Source organism: Myotis brandtii, unplaced genomic scaffold, assembly GCF_000412655.1.
Source record: "Myotis brandtii unplaced genomic scaffold, ASM41265v1 scaffold789, whole genome shotgun sequence".
Lineage (NCBI taxonomy): Eukaryota > Metazoa > Chordata > Mammalia > Chiroptera > Vespertilionidae > Myotis > Myotis brandtii.
The window spans coordinates 78817-86562 of record NW_005371168.1 but is presented as its reverse complement, the minus strand read 5'-3'; the positions used below and the strand labels follow the sequence as shown (position 1 = coordinate 86562).

The 7746-nt window shown below is 39.7% G+C and overlaps 1 non-coding gene across 1 annotated transcript; it reads left to right on the top strand.

The window, feature by feature from the left end:
• Window positions 1-1127: 1127 nt before the first annotated feature.
• Window positions 1128-1883, top strand: LOC102263890. The gene has a single exon (XR_001360033.1). It is a non-coding gene; the product is annotated as a putative monooxygenase p33MONOX (transcript).
• The last annotated feature ends 5863 nt before the right edge of the window (window positions 1884-7746 follow it).

Genomic DNA, 7746 nt, shown 5'->3' with positions numbered 1-7746 from the left:
AAGCTACAGTAATTAAAACGGTATGGGACTGGCATAATGACAGACATATAAACTAATAGAACAGAATAAGAAGTCCAGAAATAAACTCAAACATATATATTCAATTGATCTTTGACAAGGCTTTCAAGAATACACAATGAAGGAAATATAATCTCTTAAACAAATGGTGTTGAAAAATTGGTTATCCACATGCACCTTCATTTGCACCTTATCTGACATCATATACAAAAATAAACTAAAAATGGATTAAAGATTTATTCCAAAGACCTGAAACTGTAAAACTGCTAGAAGAAAATAAAGGAAAAGTTTCTTGACATTCGTCTTGAAAACGATTTATTGGATATGACACTAAAAGGATAGGCAAAAACCCCCAAAAATAGACAAATGGAACTACATCAAACTAGAAGCTTCTGCACAGTAAGGAAAATCAACAGAATGAAAGACAACCTATGAAATGGAAGAAAACATTTGTAAACCATATATCTAACAAGGGATTAATTTCCAAAACATAAAGTACTTACACAATTCAATAGGAAAATTAATCCCATTAAAAATAGATGAAAGGATCTTAGGCTCCCTGCTCAGTTTCTGAGGCTTTTAAATCGCGATTAATACCACAGCGCTCATGCTATGGCTGGGATCCCAGTTGCGGCACAGCCTCTAGAGCAGCGGTTCTCAAACTGTGGGTCGCGACCCCTTTGGGGGTCAAACGGCCCTTTCACAGGGGTCGCCTAAGACCATCGGAAAACACATATATAATTACATATTGTTTTTGTGATTAATCACTATGCTTTAATTATGTTCAATTTGTAACAATGAAAATACATCCTGCATATCAGATATTTACATTACGATTCATAACAGTAGCAAAATTACAGTTATGAAGTAGCAATGAAAATAATTTTATGGTTGGGGGTCACCACAACATGAGAAACTGTATTAAAGGGTCGCGGCATTAGGAAGGTTGAGAACCACTGCTAGAGAGACGTGGATTCTCTGAGCCTGTTTAGTACTGGAGCCCGGGCTGCAGGCAGCTCCGCGGCTGCAAAACAGAACCTCTGGAATAGATGGACTCTTCCCAAGCACCTTAGCTAATGTGCAGCAGCTGGACAATGTTCCTCGTTAATATCTATCTGGCAGTGTAAACATTACTTCACTCCGGTGGCAGGGACTCAGCCCTGAAATCTATATAGAAAAAGTACCCGGGTCGTCTTTCAATGGCTTCGAGACCATCAGAAATGCCTGCTCTTGAGCCTAGTGGGCCTCTAGGCAAGATGTCCCTGCCCATCGGGATGAGCCGCCGGGCATTCAGCTATGATGATGCCCTGGAGGACCCTACGCCCATGACTCCTCCTCCATCGGACATGGGCAGCATCCCCTGGAAGCCAGTGATTCCAGAGCGCAAGTATCAGCACGTCGCCAAGAAACTAAAACGACAGAGTGGAGAGAGAACGAGGGAAGAGAAGCAGCTGGCCTCCGCCCAGGCCACCCCCAGCAACATCCCCCTCTCTTCCCCTAAGCAGAAGCTGAGAGGCCGGTTCTCTTCTGGCTCTTTCACAGCCTCACCTGGCCCACGTTTTAGCACCATGGATTCTGGAAGCGGGGATAAAGACAGAAACTCGGCAGACAAATGGAGCCTCTTCGGACCAAGATCCCTCCAGAAGTCTGATTCGGGAGGCTTTGCCACCCAGCCCTACAGAGGAGCCCAGAAGCCTTCTCCAATGGAACTGATGCGCATGCGGGCCACCCGAAAGGCCGAAGACCCAGCCACCTTCAAGCAGCCCAAGATGGACCTGCCAGTGATGAGAGGGAAGAAACAACCGCCTCGGACCCCTAATCACAAACCCCGTGACTTGAATGTGCTCACACCCACCGGCTTGTAGAGCTTTCTCTTCCAATGACTGAATAGAGGTGTCTTTATTACACTGGCTCTGACATAGGAATGGTGTTTTTGTTTTGTTTTGTTTTTTAAACCTTAACCTGAGGCTAGAATTGGAGACATAATTGGTTTTTGAGAAACATTAGTGCAAAACTTGTCCTTGTGTGGAAGAAGCCATTGTGCAATTGCTTTAATTTAAAGTTAGACTAAATACTCTTAGCAGCGATATATGGAGGCCTGATCACCTATTTTTGCATTATTTAGCCTAGACAAGAACTTGATCATTGCTTACGAGGTAGATAATGCTTATGTTGTTCCCAAACCAAGACTTCTTGATTCCTTTAAAGACCAGGGTCAGCGAGGGCGTGGGTAAGTCGGGGAGTAGAGGTGCTCAGTGACTAGTCTCTGGCCCTCTTGACGGCTGGTGCTGTGTGCTCCATCCTTGTGGGTGCGGGGACCTACAATCTGGTTGAGATCTGGGCATGAAGAAAAGCCAGACTTGGCAGGGACCCTTCTCCTGAGTGGAGACCGGAGCCCTCGCTATAGCTTTTGGTCAGAGCTAGTTCTTACTGTGATGCCTCCAGGGCAGTTCTGTTGGGCAGGGCTTCTCTTCACCTGTCAACAAACACAAGTCTTGCATATCCTCTGCTGCACTTTAAAGTGAGGTTAAGTTAACTCCAATTTGGTAGAAAAGTTTCTAAGGGAGAAAATTCAGCCTTGAATTTTCTATACTGCTTTGGTATCGATTAGTGGATGTTAAGGTTTTTTAAAATAAAGATGGTGGTAACTATACGTAGATTCTAGTCCAGACGTTCATGTGAAACAAGTGTCACCAGGACCTGAAACTTTTTCTGAGAGCCACGTGGAAGGATGGAAAAAGGTTCTATATGCAACCATTGCCCCCCAAACGAGCCTCAGAACTGTGTACTAGTAAGCACAGAGCGTAGTGGGGACAGGAGCCAGGGAAAGCACCTGTTCATTTCTCCTCACTGTGGACGTGTTCGGTCCTTGTCTTGAACACTCTCAGATCCCTGCTGTTCTTGCATTGGAGGGGTCGTGTCTACATAGGGAGCTGGGCTGAGCCTTCCACAGAGTGGCCCTGGAGTCTCAAAGGATGAGAAGAATTAATTTATTTGTGTCTTCTGTTACGCTCATATCTCTTACTTGTTTTGACAATCAAATTCCTTACTACTTTCTCAAATGTGAAAAAAAAATAGATGAAAGACTCAAATAGACATTTTTCCCCAGAGAAAATATTCAAAAGGCCAACAAGTACAGATACTCCTTGACTATGATGGGGTTATGTCCCAATAAACCCAATGTAAGTTAAAAATATCGATCCCCAGAAGGGGGACTGCAGGAGGCAACATATCAATGATTCTCTCTCATCATTGATGTTTCTATCTGTCTCTCCCTCTCCCTTCCTCTCTGAAATTAATAAAAAATATATAAACTTTAGTGAATGTTTTTTATTGGTCATTAACACTGGCAAATATCCATTCCAGAAGTTGGGCTACTAATAGTTGTCAAAGAAATCCAAAGTTTCAATTTAGGAAATCAAATGTAAAATAAATCTTATGGCCCTGACCGGTTTGGCTCAGTGCATAGAGCATCGGCCTGCGGACTGAAGGGTCCCGGGTTCGATTCCAGTCAAGGGCATGTACCTTGGTTGTGGGCACATCTCCAGTGGGGGGTGTGCAGGAGGCAGCTGATCGATGTTTCTCTCTCATTAATGTTTCTAACTCTCCATTCCTCGCCCTTCCTCTCTGTAAAAAATCAATAAAATATATTAAAAAAACAAATCTTATGGCATTTTCCATTTATCATATTTATATGAAAAATACAGAAGCAAAACCTTGTGAAAGCCAACAAGGCCCTGGCTGGTTTGGCTCAGTGGATAGAGCGTCGGCCTGCGGACTGAAGGGTCCCAGGTTCAATTCTGGGCAAGGGCATGTACCTTGGTTGCGGGCACATCCCCAGTAGGGGGTGTGCAGGAGGCAGCTAATCGATGTTTCTAACTCTCTATCCCTCTCCCTTCCTCTCTGTAAAAAATCAATAAAAATATATTAAAAAAAAAAAAAAGAAAGCCAACAAGGCCAAATGAATAGACGCAAAAATATTTTTATTTTCTTCTATTCCCGTCTTTATACAGAAATGATGGTCATCACACATAGATGTGTACTTTATTTATTTATATTTGTCTTGTAGCTCTCTGTAGGCCATAATCTATTTTATTTGCTAAACTTAACTTTGATCTATTTTGTTCTTTATTTGTATGAGCCCTTCATTTTATCCTGAGACATCTTTATCTCTTCATTGATTCAAAAATATATCCAAGGAGATTTGTTTAATTAAGTGAATTTAGTGTTGTACATATAGATGTTAAAAAAAAAGGAGAGATTTCTGCTCTTCTGGAACATCCCATTCTACTCAATCGCCGAAGTATATTTTAAGCAAAGCTAGTAATGTTAGTTTAATGCTTTTCCTTGTTTATATATTTGCTGAGTTTACAGAGTGAATATACATCCATGCCACATCAATAAAATAAACGGAAGAAATTGAAGTAATTCACAATATGCTGAGTTCTGGCTAAGTATCAATGGGGAAAAGGGGATTCTCAGCATACATTCTAATCCTTGTATCTCATGTAAACTCTGAGTTGGCTGTAATAGAACTGAAGCACTTTGACCATTCAATATTATAAAATATATACGTAGCTTCTGCTTCTGAAATGGTGGTGTAAACGCAGTTAACTTCTAACTCTGGGTAAAATAAAAAATCAATTATTCAATGGTGGTGGAACATGAACAAAAACAGAAAGAGTTCTGAGAGGAGTAAAACAACAAGGAAGCTTTGACCATGAATTGAGTACTGTATTTTGAGGCTTTGAACTGAGGGAAGACTGCGGTCATTGTGTGAAACAGGAGGGCAAAATGTCCAATTGCTAGTCTGACTTTTCTTTTCATATGAAGAACCAGGGGATGAGCACAGGCAACCATGACTACTAGAGCCTTGGTCAAAGGAGAGATGGGAAGAAGGGTAACTGAGATGTAGCTGAGCCTCAAACTGCTGCTCACAGATACACATACACACTGCTTGGGAGTGTAAAGGCAGGATAGGTAACATTATGTAAGATTGGCTGTATAATACTGCAGAAAAAGAAACTCTGATTTCTCATCGAATTAACACATTTTTCACTTATTTGTACTACAGGCTCACTGTTAGTTAGCTATGTACTTATTTTGCTTCTATATAATTTGTCTTCTCAGACCCTGAGCTGGACAGAGTCAAGTAAGGACTGAGAATGTGCACATTGAAGGGAACAGAAACCTGTGTTTAGAAGTGCACTACTAACAATTTTAATTTTGTGTATGTTCTCTTTTGTCCCTCTTAAAACTAAGATGTTCTTCAATATTTTTGCTTGTTCCAGATATTTTCTCTGAAGGGAAGAGTTTTTTAAAATTTATTTTTCTAGTTTCTTTTTCTAAAATTAGGCTAAAGTTGAGGAAAAAGAATAATATAACCATGGGGGTAGATGAGTGTGGCAATGCTTTTCAAAGAGAAAGGTGAGGTGGTAAATAAAACGTTGGTGGATTGCTAGAACCAACTGAAACTTCTCACCTAGAAACTTTCCTTTTGGCTCTAAATTCTTGGCAATATTGTGTTTCAATATATTTATTTACTTATCTTCCTTCACACTTAAAAATTGTAACATTTTCTCAAACTGAGTGTTTCATACAATAAAATTATTCTGAAATAAATGAATATGGAAGTGAGGAAAGAAAAGTAAAAAAAAAGATCTAAAATAAAAATACATATTGTGTTCTTTTGTTCTTCTAGGAAATATTGCACAGCTTCTAGGAATTGACAAAATCTAATGCTATAATCTAGAACAATTTCCAATGATGTGTATTTCCTAATGTATGAAAATTTATGCCATAATTTTCTTACTAATTTTTTTCTTCCTAATAATGTGTACATTTTGAATAAGTGTTATGATGGAAACAGTACAATGTTATTGAAAATCCTGCCGGAAGCCGGTCCATCCTTGCTGCTTGACACAGTCGCTGCAGGGAAGAAACATCTGCACAGCATATGTTTCAAGGGACCTGGCATATATGGCATACTGTTCTTAATATGTTTGCTCCCCTTCTTAGTGCTATGTGTTCTAACCAGGGCCACCTCCCCAAAAAGGTTGTTTCCCCAGGTGGGGATGTTTCCCTGGAGTTAGGAATTAACAGTACTAAGGAAGGGAATAAATCAGTAAAACCCCTTAACTAAATGCCAGGCGTGTAGTTAATCACCTTAACTATGAACAATCATGCTTAAGATACATAATCTTTACTTAAGCCATAGAATAGGATAATCTCCTTTAGTTACTTCCTTGTAGCTTAACAGAACAGTAGAGTAGTGACCTTGGAATGGTGATAACAAACTAGCACTAACCTTTGGAATAGAATGGATAGGATTAAAATCAACAGAACTAAATGGAGATGGGATTTTTGGCAAAGGTCAGATAAGAAACTATGGACATGAAACAAGGAACTGTAGAAGGTCAAGGGAGGACCCAAAACATACCATGATGTGACTACAGAGGCATGCTTATAGAATCGAGTAGTATAAATACAGCTGTAACAGGACAATAAAAAAGAACCCAACTATGCTGATGATCTGAATGCTGTCTCTATGTCCTTCATTCTTTGCCGACTCCATCCACACCTTTGGGAACCCCTGGACCGATGGGGCTAGACCCCGGCAAATCCTTTTAAAGAACATGTAAACATGATAAAAACTGTCCTGTATTTTCTAGAAAATGGCAATGTTTTAGAGGAACTCAGAGACATCTATTTCGTCAAAGAGAAACTTTTCTTTTAGCTGACTTCCCGCCTCTTTTCATTGTTGTTGAAGTTTGAAGCTTTTCTACAAAGGTAGGATTGTAAAACACCTAGCTGATTTTATAACTTAAACATTTCATGCCTGTTCCTTTGGTTTTGTTATCCTCATTTGCTAATCATCTTGTCAGTCTCAACAATCCATCCTGGAAATGAAAAAGTGCTTTCTTTACCCCCTTAAATCACAGAAAGAATGAGATTCTGGCAATGATAAGAATTCATTTGCCCTCCTCCCTCTCCCCCCTCCCCCACTAAGAAACCAAAGGAATGAACTGTAAGAATGTTCACTGATTGTCCTAAATTGGCCATAAGCAACACAACCATTGGTCTTCTCAAAACATGTGTCAGCGTATTCCCTTTTGTCACTCCAGAATGCAACTTCTTTTTGCCTAACCAAAACAAGTACCTTGGGGGAAAAAAACCTTCCATTCTCCCCCATTATTAAGATTTCAAAAAAAAAAAAAAAAAGATTTCCAGTTCTGTTGAATTTCCTTAAGGCTACACAAGCTCCAACACCTGGCTTTTGGTAATCCACTGGAGCTATCAGTCTCGCCTTTCAAAAATGTTCCAATTTTAACGTCTTTCATTCCACATCATTGTCTGATAACCACAATCTTCCTGAACATTCACTTTTCCCCAAAACTTTCAAGAAAAAATCGAGAATTCATTCACACAGAGTTCTCCAAACACTGATATACTCCATATGAGAAATCAGTCTTCCCAGGAAACATATCCCAATACTCCTTATATAACAACTATTTGGAAGACAGAAATTGGACTTGAGGGAGGGGTTTCATTTGGTTATTTATTAGAATATTCACAGGAGCAATTTTGTTTAATCCATTTCTATGCTTTTTGGGCCCATACAACAAGTGGGACTTTGCATAGTTAGTAATTTAGTGACTTTAAAAATTTACTTTTTTGAATAATATAAATAACTTTATAGCTATTTATGTTCTAACTGTACAGATAGAA